This window comes from Siphateles boraxobius, unplaced genomic scaffold (assembly GCF_051911475.1).
Source record: "Siphateles boraxobius isolate OS27281-9 unplaced genomic scaffold, OSU_SipBor_1 30, whole genome shotgun sequence".
In the NCBI taxonomy this organism is placed as follows: Eukaryota; Metazoa; Chordata; class Actinopteri; order Cypriniformes; family Leuciscidae; genus Siphateles; species Siphateles boraxobius.
Genome location: NW_027508920.1, coordinates 17,471,350 through 17,490,782, shown reverse-complemented (window position 1 = coordinate 17,490,782; position 19,433 = coordinate 17,471,350). Strand labels below are relative to the sequence as shown.

The 19,433-nt window shown below is 41.3% G+C and overlaps 2 protein-coding genes across 4 annotated transcripts in view; one reads left to right on the top strand and one right to left on the bottom strand.

Moving 5' to 3' along the window:
* Nucleotides 1–13,601, bottom strand: part of LOC143757328 (beta-galactosidase-1-like protein 2) — a 57,909-nt gene extending 44,308 nt beyond the window's left edge. Inside the window, exon 1 of the mRNA XM_077248385.1 lies at nt 13,366–13,601. The gene's annotated coding sequence lies outside the window, so the exon portion shown is untranslated. The remainder of the gene's footprint in view (nt 1–13,365) is intronic.
* Nucleotides 13,083–19,433, top strand: part of LOC143757337 (myelin-associated glycoprotein) — a 71,882-nt gene continuing 65,531 nt past the window's right edge. The window contains exon 1 of one of the 3 annotated variants that reach the window (XM_077248403.1): nt 13,083–13,188. The gene's annotated coding sequence lies outside the window, so the exon portion shown is untranslated. The remainder of the gene's footprint in view (nt 13,189–19,433) is intronic. The other 2 variants (XM_077248402.1, XM_077248404.1) reach the window with 2 other exon arrangements.

The following is a 19,433-nucleotide window of genomic DNA, read 5'->3' as shown; positions in this document are numbered from 1 at the left end:
TGTAGGGGTGAGCACTGTGGCGTGGGCACTTTTTCTACACTTAAAACACCCTAGGCGTGAGCCGGATAACCAGACATTATGCTCTTTTTGAGATTTCTCTGGTTCGCCGTAAAAACGGCGGTTGTGTGCAGGCGAGCGGGTTGATTTACCGACTCGTTGGCTGCTAAATAACTCACTGCAGTAGCCTGTGTTAAGGGGACTGACAGGGGGAAAAGCTTTGACGGTGGTCCAACCGCGGCGAGACCCAACCGTCTTTTCCCTCTCACTGTTGCTAGGAGGACTTCGCTTGCTCAGACTTCAGTGCGATCTTTGGCAGCGGACCACGTGGGGGGTGCAGTCTGCTGCGGGTAGCTGAGCGCGATCTGGGGTGGCCGCCCTGTCGCTGCGAGCAGTGGCTGGACTGTCTCGGCTGAACTGGGCGCTGTGTAGTGGCTCGTGCAGGTGGCTGGTCACGTGGGCGACCTGCAGTGGAGCTAGCGCGACGGGGCAGGAACAGATTCATGGCTTTAGAGGTTCTGAACTTCAGAAAAACGGTCTACGATTCCGTTCACTGCAGGGCCAAAGAGACCAGTGTGGGAGAGAGGAGCGCCGAGGAAGACAGACTGCTCAGACTCTCATGTCAGCCAGTGTTAACCATAAGTGTCTTTCTGTGACTGTCAGCGAGGCCATGCATCGTTCTAGGGCTTGAGCTGCAGCCTTGGTAGCACGAAGGGAAAGATCCGTCACGCTTCTCAGGTCCGTTACGGCAGCTGGATCTGGGCCTTTCTCGTCCCATTCACGGAGGAGATCGGCTTGTAGGATCTGTAAGACAGCCATGGAGTGCAGGGCGGAAGCTGCTTGTCCGGCGGCGGCGTAGGCGCGACCGACAAGAGAGGATGTAGTCCTGCAGGCTTTAGATGGCAAAGCAGACTTTGAGCGCCATCTCGCGGAGGGCTGGCAAAGGTGTGCAGCAACCGCTTCCTCCACCTTGGGGATCGAGCTGTATCCTTTCTCGGCGGCGCCGTCCACTTGGGAGAGCAACGCGGCGATAGAGGATTGGAGCCTCGTGGAGAATGGAGCGTTCCACGATTTAGAAAGCTCAGAGTGCAGCTCTGGGAGGAAGGGTGCAGGCCTGGCAGCTGGCGCTCGGCGGCGGTGACTCTGGAGAAAGCAGCCGTCGAGTCTGTTGTGCGCGGGCTCCTTAGGCTCCTTAGGGCTCTTGTTGTGCGCGGGCTCCGCGAGCGCCTTCATTGGGTGTGACGTCACGTCGGGTTCAGTGATAGGCTGCTACAGTTCCCGCAGGGGAGCCTATGAGCACGCTAGACAGCCTGCTCTAGGTCTGCCAGCTGCTGCACTGCGTTGACAATGGATACAAAAATTAAGGATAATTTTTTGGCTTCAATATCTCGAAAAGATGAATCTTTCCCGTAGCGTACGCTATACTTACGCAATACGAGAGAACATGTATACTATTGGATGTTCAAAATACATATATGAAATACACGTGCACACTAATGAAATCCATACCAATACATATTATGTTAGTATTGAATGCATATACACTTGTGAATAACTTGCATATACATATAAACTTGACGCACGCATACACCTATAAATACTCGCATATACATATAAACTTCCATGCATATCCACCCATAAACATTCGCACATACATATAATCTTCCATGCATATACACCTATAAACACTCGCACATACCTATAAACCCGAGGCGCGCATGCACATCCATAAAACACTCGCGCATACATACAAGATAAAACGTCGATGCATGCTTTAGTTGTGTATGTATATGCGAGTGATTTCATATGTGGATGTGGTGAACTTTTCAGTGCAAACGGAAGGCATTTCAGTGTAAACAGAAGCTATTTCAGTGTAAAAGGAAGTCATTTGTGCGTACACGGAAGTAACCTGCCTATTTACCGCATTTGCAATCATGGAGAGGGGTAGTACGGAGCCCGGGAAGTCACCTATGAAAAAAAAAAAATAATCCGTGGCGACGGTTTTGCAATCCGTCCGCTCAGTTTATAAACCGTACTCACGAATTCTCTAACTGTTCCCTTTGTTTAACAAATCGTGCCCACGGATTAATAAACCATACCCACGAGTTCCTTGAGAGTTCACTGAACTATAGGTATGTGCGAGTGTTTATAGGTGTATATGCATGGAAGATTATATGTATGTGCGAATGTTTATAGGTGGATATGCATGGAAGTTTATATGTATATGCGAGTATTTATAGGTGTATGCGTGCGTCAAGTTTATATGTATATGCAAGTTATTCACAATTAATCCCACGGATTAATAAACCATACCCACGAGTTCCTTGAGAGTTCACTGAACTATAGGTATGTGCGAGTGTTTATAGGTGTATATGCATGGAAGATTATATGTATGTGCGAATGTTTATAGGTGGATATGCATGGAAGTTTATATGTATATGCGAGTATTTATAAGTGTATGCGTGCGTCAAGTTTATATGTATATGCAAGTTATTCACAAGTGTATATGCATTCAATACTAACATAATATGTATTGGTATGGATTTCATTAGTGTGCACGTGTATTTCATATATGTATTTTGAACATCCAATAGTATACATGTTCTCTCGTATTGCGTAAGTATAGCGTACGCTACGGGAAAGATTCATCTTTTCGAGATATTGAAGCCAAAAAATTATCCTTAATTTTTGTATCCATTGTCAACGCAGTGCAGCAGCTGGCAGACCTAGAGCAGGCTGTCTAGCGTGCTCATAGGCTCCCTTGCGGGAACTGTAGCAGCCTATCACTGAACCCGACGTGACTTCACACCCAATGAAGGCGCTCGCGCCTTCACAGCACCAAAGCCCGCCAATATGGGCGTGGCTTAGCGTATATAAACAGGGTTCGTAGGCTGAATTCTCTGATTTTCATCTCTTCAGCGAAGCTCTTTGCATCGCTGGATCTAGAGAAGCCGCCGCCGGCTACAGCCCGCTCTGCCCCCGCGTCTGACGATGAGGCGGAAGGACCCGCCGCTATTGACAGCTGTTCTATCCTGGCTTCTGATAGTGAGGAATGGTCGAGTTCTCAGCACTCCACCGCCTCCTCGATCCAGGAATCCGGCAGGTCTCGCGCCGGAGTGGACGCCGAGTTGATGCGCCTCCTCCCCGTTAACCCCCTCGGGCTCGCGAGTATGCCCACGGATTAATAAACCATACCCACGAGTTCCTTATCCGTGCTCTCAGATTTGTAAACCGTGCCTTCAGTTTTTGCGATCTGTACCCACAAATTCATAAACCGTGCCCACGCTTTTACAATCCGTTCCCAAGGGTTTGTAAACCGTACTCACAGATTTGTGGCCTCTCCCCCAATCTGGAGATGGTCCTCACTGCAGAACACGAAATCCAGGGGGAGGAGTTGGATCCCGATCCAACTCCTCCCATCTTACAAATACCTAAACCTACCCATCTCCACCCCCTGATCCCTAAACTCACCCCTAATCCTACCCATCTCCACCCCCTGATCCCTAAACCCAGCCCTTATCTTACCCATCTCCACCCCTGAGATCTGGATCCAACTCCGCCCCCCGGATCTCGTGTACTACAATGAGGTGCTACTGGAAATCTGTGCCGGATGATTCAACCAGGCCTCCTGTTTAGGGATGCTTTTCATTATGTTTAAATGTAATTTTTTTAAATGGATATTTCTTGAATTTTTTCGGGGAGGAAAAAGCTCAGTATAATAGAACAAGCAAAGAAAGGCTTCACAAAAAAGAAATATAACACAAACACATTTCCAAAACTGTAAAAGGTTAGGTTATATAAAAATAAAACATTCATAAATTATTTTATGATAAACATATTACTTTCCCTAGTGAACTCATTTATAGTTATAAACGCAAATAATAATAATGATCATTATTATTATTACATTTAGGCTACATATTTAGATGGCGCTTTTATCCAAAAAAAGAACAAAGCAATTCGTCAAATATCAGTCATAATACAGGTTAGACAATAATAATACAGGGCTAAGATTATCACAAATAAACACAAGATTTTGACGCATACCTGTCACGGAATGCACACGAGAGAAGGTAAGATCCAAGCGCAGTTTATTATGGTATTCGTATTCCAGCCAGGCAAAAGGTCAAAATCCATAAAAAGCAGTCCAAAAACAAGAAACAATACAGAGTGGAACAGGAAGTGCAACAAGACAGTAAAACAAGGAATCCACAATGAACACAGAAACAGACAGGGTATTTATACACACATAACTAACAGGGTGATGGGAAACAGCTGTGTGCAATGATCAGATGATGAGTGCAGACAAAGGATTATGGGAATTGCAGTTCATGATGAGTGGGTGACGATATAAGGAAGAGACCTCTAGTGGACACCCAGGGAAACACACCAGACACTGTGACATAACCCCCACTCTACGGAGCGGCTACCAGACACTCCAAGACACAATTTCAAAACAAAACAAGAGTCTAGGAGGGAGGTGGAATGGTGAAGACAGCCCTCTTGGCCATAGCGGGACTGATGGATGTCAACTGTTGGTACAGGACAGGATGGAGCAGAGGAAGCCAATAGAGAGGCATGTGCGGCCTAGACACACATTACTGCGGCAACGTACAGAGAGAGGGTAACCTCTTCAACCGCGACCTGCTAGCAGGCCGCTCAGGGACGGTCTCCAGGACGACAGCAGGCTGTTCGGGGACAGCCTCCGGGATGACAGCGGGCTGTTCGGGGACGGGCTCCGAAACGACAGCGGGCTGCTTGGGGAAGGCCTCCGGGACGACAGCGGGCTGCTCGCGAATGGCCTCCGGAATTTGAGAGACAGTTGGCTCCTGCTTCCTCCTCCTCCTCCGTGTCTGATGGCGAGGTGGTGGCGCCAAGCCTTCCGCCTCTGGAACCCCCTCAGGTTACCTCACTGGAAGGTTCTCTCGTCGGTGCTGTCCTCTCCTACGGCCTCCACAAGTCCCAGAAAATCTAGGCGGGTTCCCTCAAAGGATTGTCTGTTGTATGGAGTGCTAGCTGACCAGATATCCGTAGTGCTGGTGGAAAGGGGTTCCGGGGAGCTGATAGTAGCAGTATTGGACCCTTCTCCTCCCACTTGACATCTGGCAGCTCTGTTCTCCTCAGTACTTGGAGCGCACATTGCAAAAATTTCAAACAACGTCATAGGAGACCCAGATTCTCCTCTCTTCTCCTCCTTGGTGGTAGGGGGAAGGAAACGAATCCCCGTACTGCTGGATCTAGGCATGGTGGATTCCTTCTGTCACGGAATGCACACGAGAGAAGGTAAGATCCAAGCGCAGTTTATTAGGGTAATCCATATTCGTAAACGTGCCAGGCAAAAGGTCAAAATCCATAAAAAGCAGTCAAAAAACAAGAAACAATACAGAGTAGAACAGGAAGTGCAACAAGACAGTAAAACAAGGAATCCACAATGAACACAGAAACTAGGGATGGCTGACGCGAAACAGTCGTTCCGAAGCTTTGCGAGATCCCGAAGCGCAGATGTTTCGAAACACTGATTCGAAGCGTGATTCAAAACACCCATGTCACGTGACTTGACGTGACAAACGAAGCCTTGAAGTGTTTCACTAAATGTTTCATCAGGTGTGATCCGCCGAATCAGCGTTTTATTGACACGGTCGGAAACAGACCACACAATCGCACATCTGTATAAAAGTGAAATCAACGAATATTGACCTCGTGGGTTTTTGTGAGAGGAGTTTGATTTTGAGATAGCGGATTTTTGGTGATATAGTGACATTTATAGTGCGATTTGTTTAGTTATATTTAGGCTTACATTTAAATTTACACAACACATTGACTGATAGGCTAGAGACACAGAGTATACATATAGTGACACATTAATAGATACATAGATATAAATATATATAGACAGCTAGATTAATAGATAGATAGATATATAGATTAAAGATAGCCTACATATATAAATACATAGATTATAGATACATTTATAGATACATGTCTAAATACATATATTATAGATACATTTATAAATACATATATTATAGATACATATTATTTATATACATATCTAAATGATAGATTGTAGATACATATATCTAATTACATAGATAGATTAGAGATACATATCTAGATAGATTTGGATAGATAGATAAAATGGAGGCTCCCCAGAAGAGATGCCGTACATCTGTGGTGTGGGAGCATTTCCATTTAGAACCCCCAAATAAAGTGAGATGTGTGTATTGTGATCGGCAGCTCGCCTACTGCAACAACACATCATCCATGATGCGCCATTTGAGGAGCACTCATCCTGCGATTTTGCAGGGTGCAGAGGATGGCATTCCCCCTGTACCTAGGGCTGCTACTGACACTGCTGGGCCATCTAAGGTATGCATAGATGTATCCATCACCATCAACATCATCACCATCACCATCAACACCAGTAGAAACACAGGGCATTTTATGGGAACTTTTTGATACTCGTATCCATCAAACCCAGATGATACACAATGCTACAGCTGATGCCACAGTGGAAGTGAAAAAATACATCAACGATGCGTATTTGCCCAGAACTCATGATCCACTAATTTACTTGAAAGAGACAGCAGTAATCTTTCCTCATTTGTATGTCCTAGCTAAAAAATATCTTTGGATGCCAGCAACAAGTGTCCCTTGTGAGAGGATTTTTTCAAAGGCTTGAGAAATTATCTGTAAAAAAAAGAAGTAGGCGAAGTCCTTCCACAGCAGAAAAATTAATATTTTTGAATAAAAATATGTAAAAAAGTGAGACATTGTGGCTTGATTTATTTTATTAATATTCATTTTGCAGGACCAAAATAACATTATGCACAGGGAGGAGCCTATAGGTTACAAGATTCACATATTAGAAAAGTACAATAATAAAAAAACAACAAATTTTCATGGCTCGTCAAGGTTGTTTCAGATCAACACCTGCAAGTGACCACTAGGTGTCACCGTTGAGACGGGTGTCGGATTGATTAGAAGCCTCGAAACAATATGGGCCATTTGGTTCAACTGTTTCATTGCTTCACGAAGCCTCGATCGGCCCATCACTAACAGAAACAGACAATGTATTTATACACACATAACTAACAGGGTGATGGGAAACAGCTGTGTGCAATGATCTACGGTGGCCGAGAGGTGCAAAACAAATCACAATTATAAAAACAAAATAACAAGTCAGAAAACACAACGACAATTCAGAAAACAAAATAACAATTCAGAAAACACAATAACAATTCAGAAAACACAACGACAATTCATAGAAAACGGAAAAGGTAGGTAAATTTTGAGAATGGCAAACTTGTCGCTGATTGGACGAGACACCTGTCGCTGATTGGACGAGACACCTGTCAATCAAGCTTTACAGGAAGTAATAAATTTGTTATCAACTTTATTTTGCTAAATGCGAAAATGGAACACATTATCATTACTTTGAAGAAGGATATTCATATACCGTGATTGTGGACTTTGTGAGGACCACACGCACATTTGCACACGCACGCAAGGTCTCTCGTTCTCTCCCTCTCTGCCGTGCGCTATACTAAAATGTACTAAAATGTACCTGCCTATTAACGAGCAGTGAATATCTTTCTCTTTTCCTTTTTGGCGCTTTTCCACTGCATGGTACGGCTCGGTACGGCTCAGTAAGGTTCGGCTCGGCGCGGCACGGTTCGGCTCGCTTCGCTTTTGCACTGCGTGGTACGACTCGGCTCGGCGCAGCACGGCTCGGTTCGCTTGAGCTCGGTTGCTTTTCCACTGCAGTTAGTACCGCTTCAAAGTGGGTGAGATTATGACTGATCGTTATAGTTTATCCGTTCCTCGGCAACTAACAAGAGGAACATCTGCGCTGACCACGATTCAGCCATTTCTTTTTTGGAAGTTTTTTTTTATTCAAGCAAGTCAAGCAAGTAGTTTTAAAACATTAGAGGCTGTTACTGGCTATTTAAATCTAGCGGGTTTGATATCTTGCAAATACAATGACGCTGGTAGTGACGATTCTGTCTGTCTGACCAATCAGTGATCTACAGTGTTTCCACGTCACATTTTAGTATCGGTACGTTACGCTTGGAACCTCAACAGAGGGGGTACCATTTAAAGCGAGTCGAAGCGAGCCGTACCGTACCATGCAGTGGAAAAGTGAGCCGTGCCGAGCCGAGCCGTACACTCTCAGAAAAAAAGGTACATTTTTGTACCAAAGAAGGTACAAACCCTTGTCACTGGGGCGGTACCTTTTACTGGTACAAAACTGTACCTTAAAGGAGAACTCCGGGCAATTTTTAAGTTAATCTTGATCGTTAGACCTTTGTGAGTACTGACTATAGAAAAAAAACGAACCGGATTGGTGCTTGCTACGCGGAGCTGCGACCGCGAATGCCCAGAGCTCCCACCCAGCTAAAACGGCAGTTATGGGGGCATCGACATAAAGAGCGTTTTTGAGCCTCTTAACAGACACAAAATGCAATTAAAATGTCTGTCCAACATGAACAGGGACCCTACATGTGAACAAGATGCGTTTAGCAACTTAGCCATTGTTTCAACTCACCTAAATAGTCTTTTAGACGGCAAGCTGTAGTCTCGCGCTGCAGTCCCTTGCTGTAGCCGGAAAAGGTAAACAATGTCCAGGTGGGAGGAGCGTTGATCATGTGCGACGAGTCATGTGCGACGCTAAATTTACGTTAAGTGGCTGAAACATTTATAGTTTCGACTTGTGAACTAAATATAAACATAAATTATCATAACTCACCTTTTAATTTTGTCTTCTTCAAGTTTGATATTTAAAATAAAACGCGCAGTCATGTAGCCTGCTGCCCGCTGTCAGTTTGGAAAATTCCTTAACGGCTGAAGCGATTTCGACCAATCAGCGTCTTGTTGCTATGCCAAATACTCAACACAGCAACCAATCACGAATTTAACAGTAGTTTGGCCTTTCATTGTACCCTTGATGTGAGAACAATTATGTACCTTAATTTCAATTGTACCTTAAAAGGTACCAAACCTTATCATCAGAGGTCTTTCCAGTACCATTAAAGGTACTATTATTGAAAAGGTACAAAACTGTTCTTCGAGGAACATTATTTGTACCATCGTGTACCTTTATTTCTGAGAGTGTACCGTGCCATGCAGTGGAAAAGCGCCATTTGTTGCTTTATCAATAGGACACGCTATTACGTAAATATGAGTCACGGATCTGGGCCAGATCTGCACCACATGTCATGGCATTAATAACTGTACTGGACCAGTGCTGGCCCAAATCTGTCTCTGATCCGTAATTCCAACCTGTTCCGGTATTGGGCCGTTGGAAAGAATGAGCCCGGCCCAGGTCCGTTTAGCGGATCTGCGCCAAATGCTAATGAAGACCTGGCCCAAATCTGGCCCAAATACATTTTGCTGTCTGGGACCCACTGTCACTTTAAGACACAAGATAATTTCCAATGACATGCGGATCCAGAATTGCACTGAATCTGATGCACATCCGATACACTCACAACTGTTTGAGACAAAGCCGACATATTTTACGTGAATATTCTCCAAAACGGACATTTAAAGTTAGACATAATATTGTGTGTGCATTTGTCGGAAACGAAACACAGCTCAATTCAATCCTTGCGCGCTGTATAATAAGTGTCTATGGCTGCACGCTTCGGGTCGGGTGTGTGCGCGCAGAAAGATAAGACCAACTCGTGTCCTGCTGGGTAGATTAGCACGTTACAGTGCAAATGTGCGCAATCTACCACAAACGCAGGACATCCGTTCTGACTGGATCGCTTCCAAAATTGTCACTATCTAACATTTTCGTCTAGTTTTTATTCGTTGACAAAAATGTCAATAGATTTTCGTCATAGTTTTTTTCATTCAAAACTATTTTTTTATTATTTAGTTATCAACTCATTTTCGTCTGTGAAAAATGTCTTTGATGAAAATAATGGCGAAAATGATTCGTCAACGAAATTAACACTGACAGACCAATGAGGCTCAGATGAACACACACACACACACACCCTGTCCTGTGTTTTCTGACGTGCTCTCTGCTCGGCACCGCTGCGGATTGAAGATGAAGAACGCGCTGAATCTGAATATAACAAGACTGAAGCGAGCACGAATTTGTGTAGCCTACATTAATCACAAATTTTTAGGGGGGCTAGGCAAGTTGACTGAAGCCCCCCTAAAAAGGGCCTAGCGACGCCCCTGGTGTTATGTATATTGATAAGCGAAGTTTGATTTAAATCCTATGTGGCGCCTCATTACCCCGCCATTCAAAAAACATTTCTTACTTTTTTTCTTAATGAATCATCAGTTTTGAAACAATCGATTGAATAAACCGACTCACTCATTAAGACAGTGGCTTGCCGCCATCTAGTGGCAAAGTACCATTCTAATTTTTTCAATATTTCATACTTCTGTATTCCAAATTTGACATTTGATACATTAGTCTCATACGATTATTTATGCAAGTTGTAAGTGCTGTGTAAAATGCATACGTGCTCCTTCAAAAATTTAAGTGTATAGAGCCATGTATTTATAATTATACTTGGCTTTAAGTGTTTGTGTGTGTAATATGTATGTGAGTGTATATGTATAAAGTAAAAATAAGGTAGTCCAATTTTAATTTTAATCAGCCAGAAAGATTTACCTTTCGTAACTTACCTGTTAAAAAAAAATAAAAATAAAAATTATATATATATATATATATATATATATATATATATATAAAATTTTATTTAAAGTGTATTCCCAGTGGCGGAACTAGAGTTTTATACATGGGGTGGCCACTGCTACTTTCGGGGGTACACAGTACACACACACAGTGGAAAAGCTTGTGGAAGGAAATGAATTGGGTCAATCTGTTTGATTCGAAGTGTTGAACATCCAAAATATTGCAGAAAACAAAGCTGAAGCACCAAGTAGATAAGATACCGCATGTGTCTGTTATGAACTGCTGCATTTATTTACAAAAAAACTCACATTTACAAAAAAAATAATTTAATTTAATTTAATCTTTTATTAGATATAGCAGGCATCAAGCAGACATGTCCTTGAAAAAGTTAAACAATTTTATTGCCCATCAATATAAAATCTTATCCTGGGAAGATTAAATACAACATAATTCTTTCTTTATAATAATTTATAATAATTCTAGTTCTAATTATTTAATTTATAATTATTTTTTTTGTGTTCATTTTTGGGTGAACAATCCTTTTAATCTGGCAAAATCATCTCAACTTAAATTCCTGAATTGGGTATGTGATTGACTGCTTGTGTCTGGTAGATGCTCTGACCTGTTGCTGGTTCTGAAGTCTGACCGCACTGACTATGACTAGCCAGTGGTGATGCAAGGGCTGGGGGGTCTGTTTGCACCTGATCTGCCTGTTAGTCCAGTCATTTTAAGCCAAAATGGGGGTCAACCTTGAACAAATTGCAACAAGCAAACTCAACTGATTTTGTATCCTCAATATGTCCTGAGTAAGGAAAAAAAGTCCCAAAGTATCCCATTAGGGAAAGTTTAGAAAAAAACACAAATATAGCCTTTTTCTTACGAGAATAGGGTAAAAAGTTTAACCTTTAGATATCACCATGAAAATTGATTACTTTGATTGATTACTTACATCAAGACAAACAAAAAATGTATTCCAAGTTTTTAAAAATTGTTTGTTAAGATGGACAAACGGTGTATAATCTAATTACGTATGTGGTAATTTGCATAAATACCACAACAGATCTAAACATTGGGTCTAGCCAGGTGAAAATGTCTTGTTGAATCTTGTTGACATATAACAGTAAAATACTTAATGTTAAGGTCTGAATGGAACCCATTTAGGCTACCCATGAGCATTAATACATAGAGGCAGGAAGAAGTACTTTAGAAACCAGCCTTTTTTTAATTATTAAGAGATGGGGTTTGGGGCTGGGTCTGTGCGACTGTTTCTGGGGGACGAGTCTAAGGGAAGAACAGGAGACAAGGGTAAGGAGAATGCAGAAGACAAAAGGTAAGTAAAATAAAAAGTGAATCCCCAGAAACAGATTTCGAAACTTTCCCCTAATGGGATTCTTAGGGACTTTGTTTCCTTACTCAGGACATAATGAGGATACAAAATTATTTGAGTTTGCTTCTGTTGCAATTTGTTCAAACTTTTTTTCATAAAATGACTGGACTATGTTTGTGCTTATTTTAAAATAACTGATATCTCTCCCTTTCTTTTCATGTTTAATTGACCCTGTTCAAAAATATGACAAATTTAAAATATGATTCCAATCATAATCACATTCTAATCATCATCCAATTACCAACATTTAACTCTTTCTTGCCAGTATAAAAAAAAAAGTGGTTTTGGTAATTTTCACAATTTCATGGCACCCCAGAATATTTTGTTGTATGAATATCTGTACATACCAAAAGAAAGAACAAACCCTGTGCTTTTAAAACAAAAACAAAAAAATAATGTTATTCTAGCTTCGTGCATCTTTTTTTTTAATCAACACTTGAATGTTGGCAAGTTTCATAAAAAGCAACATGAGCAAAAAGCTGAGAAAATCGCATTTTTATCAAAGACTACATCTAGATAAGATTCATAATGATGATCAAAACACAGTAGATCGAGTCCATCAACAACTTACACCCATAAAGCTTCATAGTCCTATAGTGATCGCATTATGATATCGCTTGTTTCTGCTCTTCTTTGCCTGCGTTTTGATCTCCTATCCTCACATTAGCTAGAACATTTGTATACTGTAACGTAGGCTACACACGGCAAGGTACTGTATATGCGTGTATTAGGCCTAATGTAGGCTATTGGGAGCAAACCACCCTGATGCTAAACCTTAAAAGCTTACTTCAAATATGATGTTTTCTTATTCGGTGAAGTTCGGTATCTTGCAACCGTCTCTCGTCCTCTGCTCGTCCGTTTGAAAACTGCGCGCGCCGCGCTGCCGGCGAACGTAATTTTAAAAAAAAATCAGCATCAGCAACTGCCAGTAGCAAATAAAATTTTGGGGTGGCACCCGGGGTGGCCAATCGCATGTCAGGGGTGTCCAGTGCCACCCCGGACCCCCCTCTGGCTCCGCCACTGTGTATTCCTTATCCTGACACATGGGTTGCTCTGGGCTAAGCCCCGGATATTCACTCACTCTTGAACAGCCCCTGTCGTCGACCCTATCTGGCAACACTCAAATCAGAGAGCTAAAATCAGGGTAGGAAAGATGTATTTTATTTCCCTATAATAAAAGTAAATATTGCTATTATGACAATTTTATGTAAAAATCATACTAATACTACAGGAAACATTCTAAAATATTCCATTGACAAATACGTACAGTAATTTTACCTGAAACGTCTTTCAAACTCGACAGAAACAAAATAAAACTCACCAAAACCGTTTCGGTTTGTTCTTCAACTGTTCCAACAAATCATCGACTCGAGTTTGGTCGAAATAACGCCTAAACTAATCAAGAGATTGCAACGTTCGGTGGCTAAAATGACTAAAAACGATCAAATTAAGGCTGCCGAACTTTCAAATAACCACCCTTCTGCTTCAGTTGAGTCCTGTCTGTGTGGTGGTGTGACGTCCGGTGCTGCGGAATTTAGGCTACAGCAATCCTGTATCATTGCCTGGCAGAGGTAGGACAAAATAAGCAAAATCAGTGGGGAAAAAACACTATTTTTTTGGTAACTGAGTGTAACAAAGGCTAAATTATTTCATAGAAATAACAACTGCTAAACACTTTGTATCTGTGCATGAGAGATGACGCGCGTCAGAGTGTATAACATTTCCGAGAATAGGCAGTTCTTCAGAAGAACATGTTTTTTTAACAACCCGCTACACACAGGCTGCGTTCCAGTCCAAAATTGACATGCCCTTCACTAGGGATGTATGTCTCGACACCATTTTACGTGGTCTCGGTCTTGTCACGGCTTTGACAGTCTTTGGTCTTGGTCTTGTCTTGGTCTCGATGTCTCAGACCGACATGGTGGTCGAGGCCGGGGATTTAGCAATACAATACTATAACACTCGTTTTGCCTACTTTTTCAATGTATATCTTAATGGTCCAGTGGTAGAATGTTCGCCAACCTTGACAGAGGTTCTGAGTTCTAATCCGCCCCCGTATGTTTTTTTTTTTCCTCGTATAGTTTTTTTCTCTCATCAAAACCGATCATGTTCATCAGTGGATGTAGCCTATATCAAGCAGGGACACGTTTGTGTGCATTATATTTTGTAATTTCACCAGAATGAATAATAGACAGTATTATGAAGGTAAAATGATGACATAAATAATCGCAGGCGCAGGGTAAGTTTTGTGAAAGAGTAGGCTACATATTCGGAAGAGAAGATTTGTAAAGGTGTAAATCACCCTTCAAGTGTAAGAAAAATATATTTGCAGCATTTAACTGTTATCCGTAAGTGTATTTGAGGCTGCAGCTTCATGCTAACGCAAAAAAAGAAGATCTGTATTCTTCATACTTTCATTTGTCCGTGCTTACACTTTTGGCACGGTTTTCGCGCACAAATGCGGCCAAAAGCATTGAAGGCCTGTGAACAGCAATTTACAAGGGAAAACAACAAAGTCAAGAACTGCAAAACCGATGAATTGCGTAAAATCAAACTTTGTGTAAAAAAATTAACTGTTGCAAATGTATAAATGTCATGTTGAGTGCATGGGGCAAAAAAGTTTCCGAAATAACCCGATTTCTACAGTTGCGTCTTTCTTTTACCTGCGCTTCCAGTTTTGGCACGATTCTCTCACTCACTGACGATTCTCTCACTCTTCTCGCTGACACTCGATGTACTCTGATCTGATTGGTTCAATAAACACGCCAGTCACCAGAACACATCTTTATCTTTATTTGGCTCAGAAATGTTCTCATTGCCGAAATGGTACTTTTAATGCAGACATAGATGTTAAATAAATAATTAAATAAATAAATGATTGAATGATGAATGAATAAATAAATAAATCATGATTGCTTTTTAGGCTGTGCACCATTAGGCTGACTATTGGCGCTTTTCCACTGCACGGTACGGTTCGGTTCGGTACGGCACGCTTTGGCGCTTTTCCACTGCATTGTACGGTATGGCTCGGCTTGGTACGGCTAACTTGTGGCGCTTTTCCACTGCATGGTACGGTACGGCTCGCTTCGGCTCCCTTTAAATGGTACCAGCTCTGTTGAGGTTCCAAGCGTACCGTACCGATACTAAAATGTGACGTGGAAACACTGTAGATCACTGATTGGTCAGACAGACAGAATCGTCACTACCGTCATTGTATTGGCGAGACATCAAACCCGCTAGATTTAAATAGCCAGTAACAACCACCGCTGTAGCACCTGTTTTAAAACTACTTGCTTGACTTGCTTGAGGAAAAAAAACTTCCAAAAAAGAAATGGCTGAATCGTGGTCAGTGGACGAGAAGCGCAGACGTTCCTCTTGTTGGTTGCCGAGTAGCGGATAAACTATAACCATCAGGCATAATCCCCCCCACTTTGAAGCGGTACTAACTGCAGTGGAAAAGCAACCGAGCTAAAGCGAACCGAGCCGCGCCGCGCAGAGCCGAACCGTACTGAGCCGTACCGAGCCGTACCATGCAGTGGTAAAGCGCAATATATGAGCCAAAACTGAATTTCAAGCCGTTGTATTAAGAAATAAAATTTCTGTGTATTCAGTGCATGTATTCTGATCATCAGGCCATATTAGCTTGTAATCTTTATGCTGCTGAATGTAGGCGTAGTATCTGCACTACTGCATGCATAATTTCACCGGTCTACTGATCAGGGGGGATTCCAGAATTATTATTATTATTTTACTAAAATTAGTTATAATAACATTTTTTTCCCTTTAACGTATTTTAAGATGCACCATTTATCACCTGCAATTCCATCGTGTAACCACTAGATGACTGTATAGCCCTATATACACATATCTATGCTGTGTATTCCCTGGTTGCTGGGTTTTTATTCAGACATAATTAGTTACTTTTTGTCAAAGTTGAGTTCATGTTGATTTAGTATCAGTTTTTGATTACAGTCAAATCTGGACACAGAGAAAGCATTTTGTTATTGATATTAGCTACATATAATAGCTTGATCAGTCACATGGAAGTAATCAGAATCAATATTGACAGTGCAAGACAATATTTCAAAAATGATTTCCATTACACGAGAGTAGATGTTAAAACTTCATGCTGATTTGTACTCGGCTTTCGCCAAGATAAACACCAACTAAGACATAGTTTTACAGTAACCTATGCTTCTCCATCCATTTACGCTTCTTTCCATATGGTGATGTAAATCTCCTTCTGTCTAGTGTTAACACGCGTCAGCACACACAACGGCTGCAACCACAGTGCGGTCCCCCCATGACAACCGTCTGGATTGAGCTGAGTAGGGGACATCTCTAGGGTCTTCAAGTGGGCACCTTCCGTCCTCAGTGTTTCGTCGACTAGCCCACGACACTTCAAGAGGGCTCGACAGTGACTCTGGCGTCCCAGAGTCACCCCCCTCCGTCCCCCACTCAACTCAGCCCAGCTTACTGACCTCTACATCCCTCCTGCTGCTGAGACCTAACCACAATCTCACAATCTCTCCGCAACCCAACCATACGCGCCAACCCGTTTGACTAAGGCTGTCGAGCCCCACTGGTGCGTTAATATGCAGTTTCAGTGGCAAAGGTTCCGTATGGCATACCACCTACCACAAAACACAATATCTGCCCAACCACCCGTCATTCACACAATATACACAGGAACGTAATGACTGTAAATACTATACAACCTATACAAATAAACCAACAGACTCTTCAAGTTTTCAAGAATTCTACGAAACTGTAGCATGGCGGCCTGTACACAGCCAGCTAGAATCTTTCCGTCTCAACCACAGCCAGTTGCTGCTCCTTTCTGCTGCTTCAGATAAGTTCTTTACTGTGCGACGCAACTCTTGGCCACTGAATCCGACGTCTCTGAGGAACCGGGTTGTAGAGTGTGCCACAAAACCTCGACAACCCACTTCCACTGGATAAACCTGGACTCTCCATCCTCGCTATTCTGCTTCAGTGGCCAGATGAGCATACCGCAGTTTCTTCCTCTCATATGCCTCATCTACCGCATCCTCCCATGGCACTGTTAACTCTATCAGTTGAACAATGCGTGCTGATCCAGACCACAAAACAATATCTTGTCGTAGGTTAGTGGTGGCAATCTCAGATGGAAAAATAAGCCGTTGATCAAGATCAGCCTGCATCTTCCAGTCCCTAGCAGCTTCCAGTTGTCCTGGGCGAGAATTGGTGTTAGCACCTTTTCTTTGTGGTTGCTCGCCTGGGCGGAGGAATATTGTCTTCTGCGTGTAATGTTTTGCTAGAACAGGCGGCAACTTATTGGTCATACTACGCTTGCCTTCCAATGCTAAAGCCAAACATCGCAATACTTGGTCATGGCGCCAAGTAAACCGACCTTGGCTAAGAGCCACCTTACATCCTGTCAAAATGTGCCTTAATGTATGGAGGACCAAACCTGCAGAAATTAAAAATTAATAAATGAATAAATAAATTTACAAATACATATGCGAATACATGTAAAAAATAAATAAATAAATGACTATTTATACTTTTATTTCCTTATTTATGTATAATTATATTTTTTCCACATTTATTTATTTTTTCATTTATTTATTTATGCATTTATTTATTTTCAATTTTATTTATTTTCACATTTATTTATGTATATATGTATTTATGTCTACATTTATTTATTTATACTTTTATTTATTTATACATTTATTTATTTATACATTTATTGCTCTAGTATGCTAATGAGGGGGGGGGGTGTTTTACCTAAGAAATAGCAATCGATCTCAGAGTGGCAGTACTGAAGCATTGAGGCCACAGTGACACCTTGTGGTGTGACCAAACAATACGCAAGAGGTTTGTGGACGTGACTTTACAGGTCACGCAGGAAATCATGGCCGTAAAACACCAGCAGGTCGGGATTTCTAAAATGTCTGGGCACACATGAACAGAATCCATAGATAACAGACATGGAAGCGCGTCAAAATGATCCACTATTAACCAAATTTTATGACATGCATTGTAGATCCGTACACAGAAGCTAACTGCATTTTTAATGTAGCCTATCTTCCAAAAACAATGTTGACAGCAACAAACTTTTCCATAAAGAGTTAAAATAAACGTAAATAAAGAGAAAATAAATAAATGAATTAAAATATTATAATTTAAATAATTGAAAGAACAACATTATAGTATTACAACATTACAATTATAATATTTTAATTCATTTATTTATTTTCTCTTCCTTGCCTTTCATGGTTGTAAATATGATTTGAGACTTCATTGCTGTTATTTATTGTAATTTGAGAATTGTAAAAAAATACAATTTTGTTAATAGCCTATTGTTTGTTCAATGCCTATTTTGTATGTAAATTGGTTTATTTCTCAAAAAAAACTTCCGCCACCTCGCAAACAACAAAATTAATAAATAAATGCCCCAATAAAAAATGGTGTAAAAAAGCCTATGTATGTGATAATTTTATTATATAACATAATATGATATACTAGCACACGGGAAGAGTGTTGAAAAATAGGCTACTTTTTCTTTATTTTTTGCTGTTTCTTCAGAAAAAGAAAAAAAGTTCCAAACTCCACAGAACCGCTGCGACTCTAAGCAACACGTGGTGTTTTCTTACTGAACGAATCAGTAGCCTATTTGAACGAATCGTCTGAATTAATGATTGAACTCACTCGTTAAGACGGTGGCATAGGCCTATATACAGTATACTGGCTGTTTTAGTTTCATACTTAAAAGTATAATTTCATTGATTCTATCATTAAATATTTTAATATTCAAAATATTATATTAAAAAAAGTGAATCTCATAACATTTACGCAACTGTAATTGCAGTGTAAATGCATCCATGGCTCCTCTGCATTAACAGTCTGTGTAAATAATATCTAATGCCATTCAGAGTCAGCGTCAGTCCCACATCTGCAGTGTGAAGATGGATTTTGTTGAAACTGATTTTACTGGTGACTATGGAAGCTTGTTTCCGCCACTTAATAAATAAATAATAATAATAATTGCGACTTTTTATCTCACAATTGCGAGTTTACATCTCGCAATTCTGACTTTATTTCTCAGAATTGCGAGATATAAAGTCGCAATTGCGTGTTATAAAGTCAGAATTGCGAGAGAGAAAACTAAGAATACAGACTTTTTTTCCCGCAATTCCGACTTTATATCACGCAATTCTGGCTTTATAACACATAATTGCGAGTTTATATCTCGCAATTCTGACATATTTTCTCAGAATTGTAAGATATAAACTCGCAATTGCGAGTTATAAAGTCCAATTCTATGGGGAAAAAAGACTAACTTTTTTCCTCTGAGAATAGTTTATATCTCACAATTCTGACTTTATAACACGCAATTGCGAC